The sequence below is a fragment of the Pan paniscus genome, chromosome 3 (assembly GCF_029289425.2).
Source record: "Pan paniscus chromosome 3, NHGRI_mPanPan1-v2.0_pri, whole genome shotgun sequence".
Lineage (NCBI taxonomy): Eukaryota > Metazoa > Chordata > Mammalia > Primates > Hominidae > Pan > Pan paniscus.
Genome location: NC_073252.2, coordinates 137289993 through 137310880, shown reverse-complemented (window position 1 = coordinate 137310880; position 20888 = coordinate 137289993). Strand labels below are relative to the sequence as shown.

Here is a 20888-nt window from a genome sequence, read left to right as displayed (position 1 = left end):
AAATAAAAAACATAAAAGGTTCAATACAGCAAGAAGGTTTAACAGTTGTAAACATGTATGCTCCTAATGACAAACCATCAACATATATGAAACAAAAATTGACGTAATTGAAGGGAGAAGTACAATTCTACATTAATAGTTGGAGACTTTAATATCCCAATCTCAATAGTGGATAGAACCATCAAAATCTAAGCAAGGAAATATAGGACTTTCACAACACAATAAACCAACTAGATCTAACAACCATATACAGAACACTCTACCCAACAATGAAATACACATTCTTCTCAAGTATACATAGGATAAATTCCAAGATAGGTCATAAATTAAGTCTGAATTGATTTTAAAAGACAGCAAAATATCTTCCCTGACCACAATGGGATGAAGTTAGAAATCAAAAACAAAAAGAAAACTGGAAAATTTAAAAATCATAGAAATTAACACACTCTTAACCATTAGATCAAAAAAGAAACCACCTGGCATTGGTTGAAAATCACCCCCCGGCTTTAGCCATGGCAGCGGGTGAGATTCGGTGCCTAGAGCCTCCAGGGGCCTCAGCTCACCGCGTGCTGACACATGTGCGGCGGTGAAACCCAGCCCCAACAGGCCCCGCGGCCTCTCCCTGGGTGCGGCCGCTCGCGTGGTCTGGCTCCTGACCCAGGCTGCCGACCCCTAACCCTGTTTTCTCTCCGCAGGACACTGGTCTTCCCACACGTGAGACCGATGTCGCCAGGACCACGGGGTCGGGGGGACTCGGCTGTCCTCCGTCTTTCAAATAAAGCTGTTTGTCTAAAAAAAAAAAAAAAAAAAAAAAGATAGAAACCACAAGACAAATAATAAAATACTTATAAAGACAAGTGAAAATGAAAACACAGCATACCAAAACTTATGAGACACAACAAAAGCAGTGCCAAGGGGGAAGTTTCTAGCTATAAATTCTTACATTAAAAAATAAGAGTCTGGTCTGAAGAAAGCAGAATTAAAAATTATTTAAAAAATAAGAAAAATATCAAATCACCAACCGGACTTTCCAATTTAAGGAACTGAAAAGGAAGAGCAAACTAAACCCAGAGCTAGCAGTAGAAAGGAAGTAGTAAAGATTAGAATAGATATAAATGAAATAGAGACTAGAAAAATAATACAGAAAAATCAAAATGAAACCAAAAGTTGGTTATTCAAAAATCAAAAAACTTTGCAAATCTCTAGCTAGATCTACTTATAACAAAGGAGACAAATCAGAAATGAAAATGAAGACATTACTACCATTTCTACAGAAATGAAAAGAGTTATAGGGGAATACTATCAGCAATTGTCTGCCAAGAAATTGGATAACCCAAGTGAAATGGAGAAATTCCTAGAAACACTAAACCTACCAGGCTAAACCATGAAGAAATAAAAAATATGAGTAGATTTGTAACTACTAAAGAGATTCAATCAGTAATCAAACATCTCCTGTCAAAGAAAAGCCCTAAACCTGATGGCTTCACTGATTAATTCTACCAAGCATTTAAAGAAGAACTGTATCAATCATTTCAGACTTCCCAAAAATTGAAGATGAGGGCATACCCTTAACACGTTGTATGAGGCCAGCATTAACCTAATACCAAGGCCAGTAAAGGTACTACAGGAAAACTACAGACCAGTATCCCTTATGAAGACTGATGCAAAAATCCTCAGAAAGGTACTTGCAAACAGAATTCAGCAGTATAGTTAAAGGATTATACAGTTTAAGTCATCACTTAATGTTGATAGGTACTTGGAAACTGTGACTTTAAGCAGAATGATACATCAGGAAGCCAGTTTTGCCATAGGCTTGCCAGGCACACTGCCTCACACCTGTAATCCCAGCACTTTGGGAGGCTGAGGTGGGAGGTTCACTTGAGCTCAGGACTTCAAGACCAGCCTGGGCAATAGAGTGAGCCTCGTCTCTACCAAAAAAAAAAAAGCCTGTAGTCCTAGCTACTTGGGAGGCTGAGGTGGAAGGATCACTTGAATCCAGGAGGTAGAGATTGCGGTGAGCTGAGGTTGAGCCATTGTGCTCTAGCCTAGCCAACAGAGGAAGACTCTGTCTCAAAAAAAAAAAAAAAAAAAAAAAAAGGCTAATTTATATAAACAAGAATTAAGTTCCTACAGCATGTTTTTGGTCACAAAAACATCATCAAAGTTCTAAAGAAAGACCCAAAACATCTCCAGTTTTAAACATTGAAATAAATGCAAGCTACATGTACATTTAAAAAAAGATTAATAAAAACAAGTAAAATATTTACCTAATCTCTGGCAAATCTATGAGTGACAAGTGGTTGTAGTAATGGTGAGTTAAATCAAAGAGTAAATGCTTGCAAAGAGAAAATTGTAAAGAGCACACAGTTCATAAACAATAACAGGTCATGCCTATAATCCCAGTACTTTTGGGAGGCTGAGGCCAGAGGATCCCTTAAGCCCAGGACATTGAGACCAGCTTGGGCAACATAGTAAGACATCATCTCTACAAAAAAATTAAAAACACAAATGAGCTGAGCACAATGGTGCACACATGTAGTCCCAGCTACTCAGGAGGCTGCGGTGGGAGAATCACTTGAGGCCCAGGGGTCGAGTCTGCAGTGAGCCATTTTTGTGTCACTGCACTCCAACCGGGGTGAGAGTCTGTCTAAAAAAACAACAACAAAAAAAAAATGGAGGAGGCAGAGCAAGACGGCTAAATAGAAGCCTCCACCAATTGTGGAGGTGTCTCCTGACAGGGACACCAAATTTAACCACTATCTGTATTAAAAAGCACCTTCATAAGAACCAAAAATCAGGTGAGCACTCATAGTACCTGGTTTTAACTTCATATGACTGAAAGAGACACTGAGGAGGGTAGGAAAGACAGTCTTAAATTGCTAATACCTCCCCTTCCCCAGCCCCCAGCCGTGGCCACATGGCACACAGAGAGACTCTACAGTTGAAGGAGGGAGATCGCAGTGATTGTGGGACTGTGTTGGAATTTAGTGCTCCCCTGTTGCAGTTGAGAGCAACACTGGGCAGAACTCAGCCAGCACCCTCAGAGGGATCATTTAGACCAGCCCTAGCCAGAGGGAATTTGCCCATCCCAGAGGTCAGAACGTGAGTTTCAGCAAGCTTTGCCACCATGGGCTAACATGCCCTACAGTCCTAAATAAACCTGAAAGACGGTCTAGGCCACAAGGACTGCACCTCCTAGGAATTTTTTTTTTTTTTTTTTTTGGAGACAGAGTCTGGCTCTGTCACCCAGGCTGGAGTGCAGTGGCACAATCTTGGCTCACTGCAACCTCCGCCTCCCAGGTTCAAGCAATTCTCTGCCTCAGCCTCCTGAGTAGCTGGGATTACAAGTGCCCACCACCATGCCCAGCTAATTTTTGTATTTTTAGTAGAGATGGGATTTCACCATCTTGGCCAGGCTGGTCTTGAAGTCCTGACCTCATGATCCACCTGCCTCGGCCTCCCAGAGTGCTGGGATTACAGGCCTGAGCCACCGCACCTGGCCTAGAAAGTTCTAATGCTGTGCTGGGCTCAGAACCAGTGGACTTGGGGGACACGTGAGCTAGTGAGACACCAGCCCAAACTTAAAAATCATATCAATATTCAGGCCGGACACAGTGGCTTATGCCTGTAATCCCAGCACTTTGGGAGGCCAAGGCGGGCAGATTGCCTGAGCTCAGGAGTTCAAGACCAACCTGGCCAACATGGTGAAACCTCGTCTCTACTAAAAATACAAAAATTAGCCAGGTGTGACTGTGCACACCTGTAATCCCAGCTATTCGGGAGGCTGATGCAGGAGAATCGCTTAAACCCGGGAGACAGAGGTTGCAGTGAGCCGAGATTGTGCCACTGCACTCCAGCCTGGGTGACAGAGTGAGGCTCTGTCTCAAAAAAAAAAAAAAAAAAAATCAATCAATATTCAAGTACAAGGTGGTTATAGAACACTAAGCCCATTTAACCCAAAGAAGACTACCTCAAGGCATTTAATAATCAAACTCCCAAAGGTCAAAAATAAAAAAGGGATCCTAAAAGCAGCAAGAGAAAAGAAACAACATACAATGGAGGCCAGGCATGGTGGCTCACGCCTGTAATTGAGCACTTTGGGAGGCTGAGACCAAGTGGATCGCTTGAGGTCAGGAGTTCAGCCTGGCCAACGTGGCAAAACCCTGTCCCTACTAAAAATACAAAAATTAGCCGGGCATGGTGGTGTGTGCCTGTAATTCCAGCTACCCAGGAGGCTGAGGCATGAGAATCATTTGAACATGGGAGACAAAGGTTGCAGTGAGCCAAGATCGTGCCACTCCACCACAGTCTGGGTGACAAAGTGAGACTCTGTCTCAAAGCAAACAAAGTACATACAATGGAACTCCAGTAGGTCTGGCAACAGACTTTTCAGTGGAAACCCTACAGGCCAGGAGAGAATGGTATGACTTATTTTAGGTGTTGAAGGAAAAAAACTTTTACCTTCAAATAGTATATCCATCAAAAATGTCCTTCAAACACGAAGGAGAAATACTTTCCCAGACAGACAAAAGCTGAGGGATTTCATCAACACCAGACCTGTCTTACAAGAAATGCCAAAAGGAGTTCAATCTGAAATAAAACAATGTTAATGAGCAATAAGAAATCATCTGAAGGTACAAAACTCACTGGTAACAGTAAATAGAAAAATACAGAATATTGTAACTGTAATTGTGGTGTGTAAATGACTCATATCTTAAGTAGAACAATAAAAATGAATCGATCAGGCTGCGTGCAGTGGCTCACGCCTGTAATCCCAACACTTTAGGAGGTGGAGGTGGGTGGATCACCTGAGGTCAGGAGTTCCAGACCAGCCTGGCCAACATGGTGAAACCCGTCTCTACTAAAAATACAAAAAATTAGCCAGGTGTGGTGGCAGGCACCTGTAATCCCAGCTACTTGGGAGGCTGAGGCAGGAGAACTGCTTGAACCCAGGAGGCGGAGTTTGCAGTGAGCTGACATCACGCCCTGCACTCCAGCCTGGACGACAGAGTGAGACTTCGCCTCAGAAAAAAATAAAAAATTAAATTAAAAAAGCCTGGGACCTGATGGCTTCACTGCCAAATTTTACCAAACATTTAAAGAAGAGCTATTACCAATCCTGCTCAAACTATTCCAAAAAATAGAGGAGGGAATACTTCCAAACTCATTCTATAAGGCAAAATCAGACAAAGATGAATCAAAAGAAGAAAACTACAGGCCAATATCCCTGATGAACATTGATGCAAAAGTCCTCAATAAAATACTAGCAAACCATATTCAGCAACGCATTAAAAAAATCATTCATCATGATCAAGTGGGATTTATCCCTGTGATGCAAGGGTGTTTCAACAAATGCAAATCAGTCAGTGTGATAATGTGATAACATATCAACAGATTGAAGGACAAAAACCATATGGTCATTTCAATTGATGCTGAAAAATCTTTTTATAAAATTCAACATCCCTTCATGATAAAAACCCTCAAATAACTGGGTATAGATGGAACATAACATAATAAACGCCATATATGACAGACCCATAGCTAGTGTCATATTGAATGGGGAGAAACTGAAAGCCTTCTAAGATCTGGAACACAACATGGATGCCCACTGTGACCACTGTTATTCAACACAGTACTGTATATCCTAGATAGAGCAATCACACAAGAGAAAGAAAAGGCTTCCAAATTGGAAAGGAAGAAGTCAAATTATTGTTGTTTGCTGATGATATGATTTTACATTTGGAAAAACCTAAAGACTCCACAAGAAAAGTATTAGAACTGATAAATTCTGTAAAGTTGCAGGATACAAATAAACATACAAAAATAAGTAGCACCCTTTCCACAGCTTCCCATTCTTTAGAAACCAGGCTGCATATTCCCGGTGGTGGCATGCTGGATTCCGGGCTCTCGCATCCCCACCAGCCTCCCTGAAGGCAGACGGGTGGCCATGGAGACCCATCCAGACTCATGGTCTTCAGTGCATTACAGGGTGGGTGATGCCAGGGTGCCAGACGCCATGTTTGACCAGAACATTGGGAAGGTCATAGCCATGCTGGAGGTTCTTGTGAGGAGATGAATTGGTGAAGAGAGAGGCCAGGATGAAGATGCCTCCAGGAGTGGGCCAGTTTGGGACTGGCAGCTCCACCCGGGTTCTGCTCTCGCTGCTGAGGGCAGAAGGGTTCACTGGTGAGACCCTTTGGGGGAAGACTGAGGAGGAGGCAAAGCAGCTTGCTGCTTCTATGTCAGCCAGACTGATGACATCTTGCTGCATCAAGATGTGTATCTGGTGGGCATCAGCATCTCCCCTCCACTCACCCAGCAGATACATGTCAAGGCTCTAGATTTGTTGTCTGTGTCTATGATTGTTTCTGCTGCAAGCTGGCCAGATGAGTTCCCCTCCTGAGCCTGTGTGAACAGACTCCATCTTGGTCTGATATGGTTTGGGTCTCTGTCCCCACCCACATCTCACCTTGAATGGTAATCCCCATAATCCACACGTGTTGAAGGAGGGACCCAAAAGGAGGTGACTGGATCATGGGGGCTGTTTCTCCCATGCTGCTCTCATGATAGTGAGTGAATTCTCATGAGATCTGATGGTTTTATAAGCGTCTGGCATTTCCCCTGCTTGCACTTCTCTCTCCTGCCACCATGTAAAGAAGGTATCTATGACAAACCCACAGCCAATATCATACTGAATGGGCAAAAACTGGAAGCATTCCCTTTGAAAACTGGCACAAGACAGGGATGCCCTCTCTCACCATGCCTATTCAACATAGTGTTGGAAGTTCTGGCTAGGGCAATTAGGCAGGAGAAGGAAATAAAGGGTATTCAGTTAGGAAAAGAGGAAGTCAAATTGTCCCTGTTTGCAGATGACATGATTGTATATCTAGAAAACCCCATTGTCTCAGCCCAAAATCTCTTTAAGCTGATAAGCAACTTCAGCAAAGTCTCAGGATACAAAATCAATGTGCAAAAATCACAAGCATTCCTATACACCAACAACAGACAAACAGAGAGCCAAATCATGAGTGAACTCCCATTCACAATTGCTTCAAAGAGAATAAAATACCTAGGAATCCAACTTACAAGGGATGTGAAGGACCTCTTCAAGGAGAACTACAAACCACTGCTCAAGGAAATAAAAGAGGATACAAACAAATGGAAGAACATTTCATGCTCATGGGTAGAAAGAATCAATATCGTGAAAATGGCCATACTGCCCAAGGTAATTTACAGATTCAATGCCATCCCCATCAAGCTACCAATGCCTTTCTTCACACAATTGGAAAAAACTACTTTAAAGTTCATATGGAACCAAAAAAGAGCCTGCATCGCCAAGTCAATCCTAAGCCAAAAGAATAAAGCTGGAGGCATCACACTACCTGACTTCAAACTATACTACAAGGCTACAGTAACCAAAACAGCATGGTACTGGTACCAAAACAGAGATATAGATCAATGGAACAGAACAGAGCCCTCAGAAATAACGCCGCATATCTACAACTATCTGATCTTTGGCAAACCTGAGAAAAACAAGCAATGGGGAAAGGATTCCCTATTTAATAAATGGTGCTGGGAAAACTGGCTAGCCATATGTAGAAAGCTGAAACTGGATCCCTTCCTTACACCTTATATAAAAATCAATTCAAGATGGATTAAAGACTTAAACGTTAGACCTAAAACCATAAAAACCCTAGAAGAAAACCTAGGCATTACCATTCAGGACATAGGCATGGGCAAGGACTTCATGTCTAAAACACCAAAAGCAATGGCAACAAAAGACAAAATTGACAAATGGGATCTAATTAAACTAAAGAGCTTCTGCACAGCAAAAGAAACTACCATCAGAGTGAACAGGCAACCTACAAAATGGGAGAAAATTTTTGCAACCTATTCATCTGACAAAGGGCTAATATCCAGAATCTACAATGAACTCAAACAAATTTACAAGAAAAAAACAACCCCATCAAAAAGTGGGCGAAGGACATGAACAGACACTTCTCAAAAGAAGACATTTATGCAGCCAAAAAACACGTGAAAAAATGCTCATCATCACTGGCCATCAGAGAAATGCAAATCAAAACCACAATGAGATACCATCTCACACCAGTTAGAATGGCAATCATTAAAAAGTCAGGAAACAACAGGTGCTGGAGAGGATGTGGAGAAATAGGAACACTTTTACACTGTTGGTGGGACTGTAAACTAGTTCAACCATTGTGGAAGTCAGTGTGGCCATTCCTCAAGGATCTAGAAGTAGAAATACCATTTGACCCAGCCATCCCATTACTGGGTATATACCCAAAGGACTATAAATCATGCTGCTATAAAGACACATGCACACGTATGTTTATTGCGGCATTATTCACAATAGCAAAGACTTGGAACCAACCCAAATGTCCAACAATGATAGACTAGATTAAGAAAATGTGGCACATATACACCATGGAATACTATGCAGCCATAAAAAATGATGAGTTCATGTCCTTTGTAGGGACATGGATGAAATTGGAAATCATCATTCTCAGTAAACTGTCGCAAGAACAAAAAACCAAACACCGCATATTCTCACTCATAGGTGGGAATTGAACAATGAGATCACATGGACACAGGAAGGGGAACATCACACTCTGGGGACTGTTGTGGGGTGGGGGGAGGGGGGAGGGATAGCATTGGGAGATATACCTAATGCTAGATGACGAGTTAGTGGGTGCAGCGCACCAGGATGGCACATGTATACGTATGTAACTAACCTGCACAATGTGCACATGTACCCTAAAACTTAAAGTATAATAATAATAAAATAATAATAATAATAATTGGGAGGAAATAAAGTGGTTAAGAAGAGAAAAAAAAAAAAGAAGGTCCTTGCTTCCCCTTCACCTTCTGGCCATGATTGTAAGTTTCCTGAGCCCTCTCCAGCCACGTGGAATTGTGAGTCAATTAAACTCTTTCATTTATAAATTACCCAGTCTTGGCCAGGTGCGGTGGCTCAAGCCTGTAACCAGTACTTTGGGAGGCTGAGGCGGGTGGATCACAAGGTCAGGTGTTCAAGACCAGCCTGACTAATATGGTGAAACCCCATCTCTACTAAAAATACAAAAATTAGCCAGGCATGGTGGTACACGCCTGTAGTCCCAGCTACTTGGGAGGCTAAGGCAGGAGAATTGCTTGAACTCGGTGGGAAGAGGTTGCAGTGAGCCAAGATCGACCACTGCCCTCCAGCCTGGGTGACAGAGCGAGACTCCATCTTGAGAAAATAAATAAATTACCCAGTCTCGGGTATTTCTTTATAGCAGTGTGAGAATAGACTAATACACAGTCCATCAGGGTATTGGGAAGACTGTGGTTTGCAAGAACACAGCAACATCAGTGGATGCCTTTTGGATGGTGATGGCCTTGTGTTAACTGCCTGCAGCTGATGAACGTGGTGGGGAACATGCTGCATTTCCTACCTGCCTTTGTGTGCACGTGAAGCAACCAGTTTCAAAGCACTACGCAGGAGTGATGATGATCTGTGACACCTGCATCTACTCAGGCAGCCTGCTGAGCCCCAGCCATAGCTGGATCTGTGACGAGCTCACAGGCAGCAGGGGTCTGACACAATGGGGACCTACATCGTGGACCTGCTGACCCACCCGACCTTCTGGAGAGATGAGAAGTTGCACACACTGTCAAGACATACATGAGGCAGAGTGCCACCATCTGTGGCATCCAGCATGTCACCATTGATGACTTCTGTTTCAAAAAAAAAAAAAAAAAATACCTGCCGAAACAGGATTCAACACTGTGTAAAAGAAGGAAACAACTTCACAACATCAAGATACTAAGCAATGTAGCAGTTACAACTATACAATAAAAAATTACTAGACACATGAAGATACAACAAAATATGATCCATACCAGAAGAAAAATCAGTCAATAGAATCAGAAATGACAGAGATCATGGAATTAGCACAAAAAAAACCATTAAAACAGCTATTACTAATATAATTAAGAATTTACAAGAAAATATGAACATAAGAAAAAATGAAGATATGAAAAACAATGAAATGCAGCTTTTAGACTTATGTAATGCAATATCTGAAAAAAATTTAAATCACTGTAGGAGTTTAAAGCAAATTTAATGTAGAAGAAAAGATTGATGCAAGTTTTAGACCTATGTAATGCAATATCTGAAAAAATTTTAAATCACTGTAGGAGCTTAAAGCAAATTTAATGTAGAAGAAAAGATTGATGACCTTGAAGACATAGCAATAAAAGCTATTCAAGCTGTAGCACACAGAGAAAAATACACCAAAAAGTCAAACTGCTATGAGTGTCTGCAGAAATAAACTTCAGTAGATGTGTAACTCCAAGGACTGTAGGTAGTGGAATTGACAGATATGAAAAGTATAGAATTTCTGTGTTCTGAATATTTTAAAAGGTAAAGGATGTTATAAAGATGAGCAAGAGATTACCAGGAATGGACAGACAGGTTGGAAGGTAGGTGGGAGATGGGGAGATGCTCTAGAAATATAAAATATAATTGTTAGAATAACAAAACTCAGTGGAAAGGTTAAAGAGCAAATTTGATACAGATGAAGAGAGAATTAATAAATGAAGCCACTGAGGTGGCTCATGCCTATAATCCCAGCACTTTGGGAGGCCGAGGTGAGACGATCACTTGAGGCTAGGAGTTCAAGACCAACCTGGACAACATGGTGAGACCCTGTCTCTACAAAAAAGTTTAAAAATTAGCTGGGCATGGTAGTGTATGTCTGTAGTCCTAGCTACTCAAAAGGCTAAAGCAGAGCATGACTTGAGCCCAGGAGTTTGAGGCTTCAGAGTGCTATGATTATGCCACTGTGCTCCAGCTTGGGCGACTGAGTGAGACCTTGTCTCTTAAAAAATAAATGAGAAGATATCTTTAAAAATTACCCAGGGTATACTAAGGAGAGACAAGGAAGTAAAAATATGAAAACAATATTAAGAGATGGAGGCTTGGATAAGAAAGTCACACATATGACTAATTGAAATCTCAGAAAGAAAGAAAAGAAGGAAAAAAGTAGAGGCAATACTCCCTGCCCCCTAATATTTTGTGAAATTGTTCAAACATACAGAAAAGTTGAGAGAATTACACAGTGAACTTTTACATTTACCAATTAATTCTAGAACATTTTGTTATATTTACTGTATCATATAGCTATCCACTTAACCATCCATCAATCCTATTTTTTATGCATTTCAGAGTAAGTTGTAGACATCACCACTAAACATTTTAGTATGTTCATCATTAGTATTCAGTATTGTTTTATAGCTTTTTTGTATTTAAAATGTACATACAATAAAATGCACAAATCTTAAGTACAATATTTGGTAAATTTTTACAAGTGCATATACCTGTGTAACACAAACTTCAAAAAAAACCATATACTGCTCTTCAGAAAATTCCCTTATGCCCCTTGCTAGTCAATCCCTGCCCTTTACCTCCCACTGGTAAGAAGTGTTCTAATGAGAGGTATCATTTAGATAAATAGTGCTGTGATTTTTGCAGAAATGATGAAAAAAATGAATTAACAGATCTGGGAGTCACAACATAATGAAAGCAAGATACATAAACAAATGTATAATGACATATTGTATAAAGAACCTGCAGAATTTGTAAGATCTTACAAGCAGCTAGAAAGGGCAGATCATTTGCAAAAGAACAGCAGTGAAAATGACAGTGGATTTATTATCAGCATCAATGGAAACCAGAAGTTAATGGAATAATACCTTTCAAGTGCCAAAAGATAATGGTCAACTAGAATTATGTACTTGCCCAGACTACCTTTTAAGAACAAGAGTGAAATAGAGACATTTAAAGATAAGTGATAATTGAGAGTTTAGCTCAGAGATATGCACGAAACTCCTAAATGACATATAGTCATGCACTACATGACAAAGTTTTGGTCAATAACAGACCACATATACAATGGTGGTCCCATAAGATTATATTGGCTGAGTATTGCTAATCCAAAAATCCAAAATCCAAAATACTCCAAAATTCGAAACTTTTTGAGTGCCAACATGATACTCAAAGGAAAGGTTCCTTGGAACATTTCTTTGGATTTTCAGGTTAGGGATGCTCAACACTAAGTATCATGCAAATATTCCAAAATAAAAAAAAATTCAAAACCAAAATTTTCTTGTCCTAAGGATTTAGGATTAGAGATACTCAACCTGTAATACTGTATTTTTACTGGACCTTTTCTATGTTTAGATATACAAATACATACTCGTATTACAGTTGCCTATTCAGTACAGTAATATGCTATACAGGTTTGTAGCCTAGGAGCAAAAGGCTATGCCATATAGTCTAAATATGTAGTAGGCTATACCATCTAGGTTTGTGTAAGTACAGTCTGTGGTTTGCACAATGATGAAATCATGTAAGGACACATTTCACCTTTCTCAAAATGTATCCCATCATTAAGTGATGTGTGACTGTAGTTGAGAGATAGTATTTCACAGGAGTTAAGAATATGCACTTTGGAGACTCCATAGGTGTGAATCCCTATTCCACCATTTGCTAGCTGTGGAACACTGGACAAGTGAGTTAACACCTCTGTGCTTCAGTTTTTTTTCTCACTTGTAAAATTTTGACAATAATTGTATTTACTTCATGGAATTGTTATGAGGATTAAATGAACTAATATAAAATAAAGCACTTAGAACCAAACCTGGAATATAAGTGCTTTGTTAAGTCAGAGCTTAAAAAAAGGAAATTATCATAAAAGAATGGTCTGAAGTACAAAATAGAATGGTGAGTGAATAAAATGGTGAACAAGCTTGTCAGTCCAAACAAACATCAGTCTAGAAAAATAAGCTCTGATTTGTGAAGTTTTGAACTAATGCCTCCAATAACAATAGCAAGTAGGCATTTGGGGGAGGGTCAATGTAATTAAAATTATTCTAAGATCATTGCTTCATTTCAAAGGAAGGTTAAGATATGTTTGCCTTTACATTTTGTTAAGTTAGACACTTATAAAATGCAGGGACAGTTGTTAAAAAAAAAAGGAATAAATACAGAGCTATGAATTCCAATTCAGTGGAGGAAAAATGGAATTTAAAAAATCTAACCATAAAGTCAGTTTTTTAAAAATGCAGAAACAGCCAGCGCCGTGGCTCACGCCTGTAATCCCAGCACTTTGGGAGGCTGAGATGGGCAGATCACGAGGTCAGGAGATCGAGACCATCCTGGCTAACACGGTGAAACCCCGTCTCTACTAAAAATACAAAAAATTAGCCGGACATGGTGGCGGGCGCCTGTAGTCCCAGCTACTCAGGAGGCTGAGGCAGGAGAATGGCATGAACCCGGGAGGCAGAGCTTGCAGTGAGCCGAGATCACGCCACTGCACTCCAGCCTGGGCGACAGAGTGAGACTCCGTCTCAAAAAAAAAAAAAAAAAATGCAAAAACATTGGGGCTATAAAAATAGTAGCTCAGAAAAAGCAAGGCAAATATAAACAAAAAAGATACATAAACAAATCCAACTATATCAAGAATCACAATAAACATAAATGTATGACATTTACCAATTAAAAGATAGAGTTTGTCAGACTGAAATGAAAAGAAAAATCTAGCTGTATGACATACAAGAATCTGAAAACATACAGGCAAAACAGTAGAAGATAAGAGATAGAAAAACATATACCAGGCAGATCTTAATACAAAGAATTCACATACATACATTAATTTCAGAAAAAAGATTTTAAGACAAAAAAGATTATCAGAATAAAAAGGTCATTACCTACTGATAAAAGGTTTTTTTCACCAGAAAAAAAACAGAAAAATTCTAATCCTGTTTGTAACTAATAAAATGGACTTAAGCTATATACAGCAAAAAATGTTAGAACTACAGGAGGTGGCAAATTTCTATGCAACTCTCTCAGTTCTTGATAGGTTAAACAAACAAAAACCAGTGCATTGGTCTAGGCCCTGGGAATACAGAAGTGAACAGGCAGACCATCACCTGCATGCTAGTGGGAAGATAAATTAACAAAAATATCAAATTTTGGATAATGATAAATGAATGAAGAAAAAATCAAATATAAAGGTAGAATCTAATGGGAAGAGGTGGTTATTTTATGAGGGTGGTTAAGGGAAGGCTTCCTTGAGGAGGTGGCATTTATGCGGACACATGAATTAGTTGAGGGAGCAAATGATGTGTATATGTAGGGGAATATTTTTTCAGACAAAAGGAAAAGCAACTGGAAAGACCTTGAGGCAAACATGAGTTTCACATAATGCAAATATACATATTTAGCTTTTTGAATCTGCTTAGAATGTCTTTTCCCCCCATTTTAAGTAGAATATAGAAACCTTACATATAGGTCTACTTAACCTGTACCCCTTACGTTAGAGTTGTCATGAATTACATCTACATATGTTTAAAACCCCATTAGACAATGGTACAGTTTTTATTTTCAACCATCAAATATATTTTTAAAGAACTTAGTACCTGTCAATGATAGACTGGATGTGGCACATATACACCATGGAACACTATGCAGCCATAAAAAAGGATGAGTTAATGTCCTTTGCAGGGACATGGATGAAGCTAGAAACCATCATTCTCAGCAAACTAACACAGGAACAGAAAACCAAACGCCACATGTTCTCACTCATAAGTGGGAGTTGAACAATGAGAACATGTGGACACAGGGAGGGGAACATCACACACCGGGGCCTGTTGGGGGATGGGGGACTAGGGGAGGGATAGCATTAGGAGAAATACCTGATGTAGATGATGGGTTGATGGGTGCAGCAAACCACCATGGCACATATATACCTATGTAACCTGCACATTCTGCACATGTATCCTAGAACTTAAAGTATAATTTAAAAAACAAACAAAAGAGAATAGGAGAATAGACTACTATTTTTACACAGATATTTACCATTTCTGGTGCTCTTCCTTCATTCCTGATGTTTTCAGGTTTCCTTCTGGTATCATTTCCCTCTGTCTGAAGAATTTTCTTTAGCAATTATTTTAGAACAGCTCTGCTAGAAATGAATTCTTTTAGTTTGTCTTCATATGAGAATGCCATTATTTCACCTGAATTCCTGATGGATATTTTCACTAGATGTAGTATTCTGTGTTGACACTTTCAGTGCTTTAAAATTATTGTGCCACTTCTGGCCGGGCGCGGTGGCTCATGCCTGTAATCCCAGCACTTTGGGAGGCCAAGGTGGGCGGATCATGAGGTCAGGAGATTGAGACCATCCTGGCTAACATGGTGAAACCCCGTCTCTACTAAAAATACAAAAAAATTAGCTGAGCGTGGTGGCGGGTGCCTGTAGTTCCAGCTAGTTGGGAGGCTGAGGCAGGAGAATGGCATGAACCCAGGAGGCAGAGCTTGCAGTGAGCCTAGATCACACCACTGCACTCCAGTCTGGGCGACAGAGCAAGACTCCGTCTCAAAAAAAAAAAAAAAAAAATTATTGTGCCACTTCTGTGGTTTGCATGGATCCTGCTGAGAGATTTGCTGTGATTCAGATTGTTTGTGTGTAGGTAGTGCTTTGAATTTCTCTAGCTACTTCCAAGATTTTTTTCTTTGTCTTCATTTTCAGCATTTTGATTGTGATGTGTTTGGGTATAAATTTATGTGTTAAACCTGTTTGGGGTTTGTTGAACTTCTTAAATCTGTAGATTTGTCTTTTGCCAAATTTGAGACCTTTTCTTCCATTATTCTAAATTTTTCAGCACCTTTTGTCATTATCCGAGAGGTCTCTGAGATTCTACTCATTGTTTTTTCAAATCTTTTTTCTCTCTGCTGTTCAGATTGGTTAATTTTTATTGATCTATTTACAAGTTCATTGACTCTGTCATGTTTACCTTGCTATTGAAACCATCCAGTGATTTTTTTTTAAATGTTGGCTATTGTATCTTTCAGTTCTAAAATATCCATTTGATTCTTCTTTATGTCTTCTATTTATTTGCTGATACTTTCTATTTTTTTCTTATTGGCTTCAAAAATGCTTGTGATTGCTTGTAGGAGAATTGTTATAACAAAGTCAAGAACTTTGGAGGGTCTGATATTTTACCTTACTTGCAAGTTAACAAGTTAGGCTGCCACAATTTCATGAATAGTGACAGAAGACACGAGACTCCTTGGTCAGAGACAACGGACAGTTTATTACCCACACGAATAGCAGGAGGCAGAGTATCAGCATTTAACCCAGTTTTCTGAGCCTCAGTTCCCACACAGTGATGCTGTGAGGGCCTGGTGATACCTGTATATGTAGTGGGATTTATGAATGCTGTGGGAAACACCAGTCTTCAATAAAGGGCCAGCAAACCTGCCCAGCCTTGCCCTGGAGAGAGACATTATCTTTTTTTTTTCATCCTGGAAGGAAAAAAATCTGTCCTTGGTCCCAAAGGAAGACATTCTGTCTTCCAAGGATGTTTGCTATACAAACAGCTAAAAAAGATAGTTCAGAGAAAAAGCTGTTAATGCCTTTGCCTAGAACACCTGTAGAAATGCAAGAGACCAATGGAGAATAGGCTCCTAACAAATATTAGTAGTTGCTTTAAAGCCTTCATCAGACAATTTTATCATCTGTGTTATCTCAGCATTGTCCTTTTTTTTCCCTATATGAATTGAGATTTTCTTGTTGTTTTTTTTGTTTGTTTGCTTGCTTTGTAATTTTGGACCGTATCATGGATATTTTGAATATTCTGTTTTGAGATGCTGGATCTTATTTAAATCCTATTAAGAACGTTGATATTTTTGTTTTAGCAGGCAATCAAGCTGGCTAGGTTCCTGCCACAAGTTCAGACTAGTCTTCTGTAGGTGAGAAAGCGCATAATGATATTAATATCCACCTCCCAAACCCCAGTGTGTATTACATTCCAGGGTGATAAACCTAGAGGGGCCTTCTTCCTCTTCCCAGAGGAAATTCACTTATATTTCAAGATAATGAATAATTTCTCTCCTGAATGGGAGGAATGGGTAGGTCACCAGCAGCTTTGATAAAAGCTTGGAGGCTTCTAAATTTAAGATTCTTCTCCTGTGATGCAACCCACTGCACAGGAAACATCTGTTGCCTTATGGGAAATGGGGCATGGGGAAATGACACAAGGTGTTGTAAATGCTTTGTGCTTTCAGTAGCAAATCTTCTACGGCACCAGCCCAGCAGTCTGGTGTCTTCTGGCAGTATATGTATATGAAACTGCGGCAAGCTAACCTATTAGCTTGCAAGAAGGACAAAATCTAAGACACTTCACAGTTTCTGACTTAACAGAGGAGAGTGGCAGGATGTGAAGGTGAAGGAGCAGGCAGGGCAAATTACGTAGCACCATCCATAGCTAAGGTAATAGATGAATTGTTAATGTTAAAAATAATGACAGCTGGCCGGTCACGGTGGCTCATGCCTGTAATCCCAGCCCTTCAGGAGGCCGAGGCAGGCGGATCACGAGATCAGGAGATCTAGACCACCCTGGCTAAAATGGTGAAACTCTGTCTCCACTAAAAATACAAAAAATTAGCCTGGCGTGATGGCGGGCGCCTGTAGTCGTAGCTACTCAGGAGGCTGACGCAGGAGAATTGCTTGAACCCAGGAGGCGGAGCTTGCAGTGAGCCAAGATCGCGACACTGCACTCACTCCAGCCTGGGCAACAGAGCGAGACCCCATCTAAAAAAAAAAGAATAATGACAGCAGTAGCAGTGGAAAGGAAAACAAGACACTGCATGCTAAGCTCTTCTGCAATGAGGGTGAGAGACCAGGAAGACAGTAGACGACTGTAAAAAAAAAAAAAAAAAAAAAAAAAAAAGGAGAATGGATGATATGGTCAAGGGAACTAGAATTTTCAAAGGAGAAAAAAGGTCTGGAATTGGCAGTGGGGAATAAGCAGGACACCTACCTCATCTCTAGGCTCCTTTGGTAAGTGGGTTGAGTAATTTTTAAAAGCAGACACAATTTGAGAGTATTGCAAGGAAAGCAATATTATTAGGAGATAGTTAGGTTTTGGTTAGAGTAAGAAAATGAAAGGAATGTTTAGAAAAGGTGTTAAGGATTAGGGGATTTGACTGATGACAATACAGTGGAAGGGTCAACACAGATTAAGAGGAGTGGGAGCCTGGGCACAGGGGCTCATGCCTGTAATCCCAGCACCTTGGGAGGTCGAGCCAGGCAGATCACCTGAGGTGAGGAGTTTGAGACCAGCCTGGCCAACATGGTGAAACCCTGTCTCTACTAAAATACAAAAATTAGCTGGGTGTGGTGGCTCATGCCTGTAATCCCAGCTACTTGGGAGGCTGAGGCAGGAGAATTGCTTGAATCCGGGAGGCAGAGTTTGCAGTGAGACAAGATCGCACCACTGCACTCCAGCATGGGTGACAGAGCAAGACTCCGTCTCAAAAAAAAAAAAAAAAAAAAAAGGAATGGGAAATTAGGCTATATTAGAGCAAAGCATGATGGTGTTACAATTCTATACAATGGACTTTAAAAGATGCAAATAGGCAAATGAGGTATGATGGGGTTATTTCTATTTTTTTAAAAAAAGGTCTCATTATAGCCTCTTGGGATTGTTCTTTTAAGCAGTTTGTAGCGTGTTATTATAATCTCTTGGAATTGTTCTGTTAGGCAGTTTATAAAGCAGGTGGATATTGTGATGGTTCGGGGGTAGATTTACCAGGATCACATTCAGCTCTTTGTGCCTCTAAAATCCAGTTGGAGTTGTGACTGGGAAGAACTCTGGATGTGTTATTTAAATCCAGGAACACTGGGAATTTTAGAGGCTTTCTTTACAGTCTAAGTCTTTGGTGTTGCTGCCACTGGACAGGCAATCTCCAGGAGCTTGGAAATCCTGCTGTGACTGGGAAAGAGCATAGTGATATAAGTAAATATCTACCAGGAAAACCCAAGAAAAGCAACATCACTTTAGGTGTCTCCTCAAACTTCAGCTCATCAGAGGGGGCTTATTTTAATACATTATCTGAAAGAATATCTTTCCTGGTCAATTTCCATCCTCCTTTCTATGCTTTTCCCCACCACCACCTCCTTAGCACTTATCACCACCTGTCATATATTTCTCTGTTTAGTATTTCCTCTCAGTAGGATATAAAGACCTGGAGAACAGATTTATTACTGCTATTTCCAGGACCCAGAATAGCATTTGGCACATTGTACACACTCAATAAATATTTGTAGAGTGGATGAATAGATAAACTGAAGAATATTAGAACCATTAAGCAAGTCTAGTAATGTGACCAATTAAAAAATCAGTAATTCTGCTGGGCATGGTGGCTCATGCCTGTAATCCCAGCACTTTGGGAGGCCGAGGTGGGCAGAACATCCGAGGTCGGGAGTTCAAGGCCAGCCTGGCAATCAAGGTGAAACCCCATCTCTACTAAAAATACAAAAATTGGTGTGGTGGCATGTGCCTGTAATCCCAGCTACTTGGGAGGCTGAGGCAAGAGAATCACTTGAACTCGGGTGGCAAAGGTTGCAGTGACCCGACATTGTACCACCGCACTCCAGCCTGGGTGACAGATTGAGACCCTGTCTCAAAAAACAAAACAAAACAAAACAAAAAAAAACAAAAATGACAAAAAAAACCCAGTAATGGTAATAAAAAATATAAAATATTCAGAAGTAAACTAAATGGTAAATAATACTCAAATTTACCGACAGAGGAAATGGATGAATGGAGGAGAGTACCATACTGCTGGATGGAAAGACATAATATTGTAATAATGCAAACTCTCTTCAAGTTAATCTATAAAATGGACACAATATCCGTCAAAATTCCAGTGGAATTTTTGGAGGAAAGGAAGGGGCAAATTTGACAAAATGATTGTAAATTTCACCATGAAGAATAAATGCTTCAGAATAGCCAATTCATATTTTGAAGAAAGGCATCGATAAGGGACCTTGCTCTATTAGACACAAAAACCTATATAGGAAAAGACAAATGGGTGGTATATATTAAAAGTTTTTTTTTTAAGTACATACCCTTTGCCCAGACATTCCACTTCTGGAAAATTTCCCTGAGAAATAACTAGATAGTATATGGCAAAGATATTTATTGAAACATTGTCTATAATGTTATAATGCCAATCCAATTAAAAACATTGATTGTTTGACAAGTAGAGGATGGTTTTAACAAAGTATGGTTTAAATAAATTCCTGTGGAATACCACAGAGCTCTTAAGCATGATGTAGAACTACATTAATTGATATGGAAGGTGATCGCCATATATTGTTATGTTTTTTAAAAAGCTGATTACAAAACAGATGTCTAATACTATCCACATTTTTGTAAAATAAAAATTGGCATATACCTGTGAAGAAAAAAACCTAGATGGAAGATTATATATCAAAATGTTAACAATAGTTCTGCATCTGTACACTGAGAAATGGTAAGCTTTCCCCAAAATGGGATGGTACTTAAATTCCTCATTACTGCCACCTGGTGGCAACCAAGGGAGAGTTCTAATTTCTTTTCTACCACCTTGAGTACAATGCACGTAACATCATAATTATATAAAGTTATAAAGAAATCTTCAGTATCACCTGGTTCTATCCATCATTTTGTAGCTGAAGAAATAAAGGGCAAAGCTTTAAGCCACTTGTCTAAAGTTGCACTGTTAGTGAAATCTAATAATAGTAGCAAACATTTGTTGAGCCGTTTTGCTAAGTACTTCAAATGGATTATATCATTTTATTGTCACAGGAGCCTATGAGGTTGGTCCTATTTTTACTCTCACTTATCCCTACTTACCAGATGAGGATCCTGAGGCTCAGAAAAAGTAAGCAACTTACCCAAGGCTGTATAGTTGGGATACAGCCAGTGATTTTGAGTTTTACCTCCCTCTCCTGAACCTTCTGTACTGTACCTTCTTAGCCCATTAATTGCCC

The 20888-nt window shown here is 39.9% G+C and overlaps 1 non-coding gene across 1 annotated transcript; it reads left to right on the top strand.

Moving 5' to 3' along the window:
* The first annotated feature begins 481 nt into the window (after nt 1-481).
* LOC112439761 (small nucleolar RNA ACA64) lies at nt 482-608 on the top strand. Its single transcript, XR_003027994.1, has one exon. It is a non-coding gene; the product is annotated as a small nucleolar RNA ACA64 (small nucleolar RNA).
* The last annotated feature ends 20280 nt before the right edge of the window (nt 609-20888 follow it).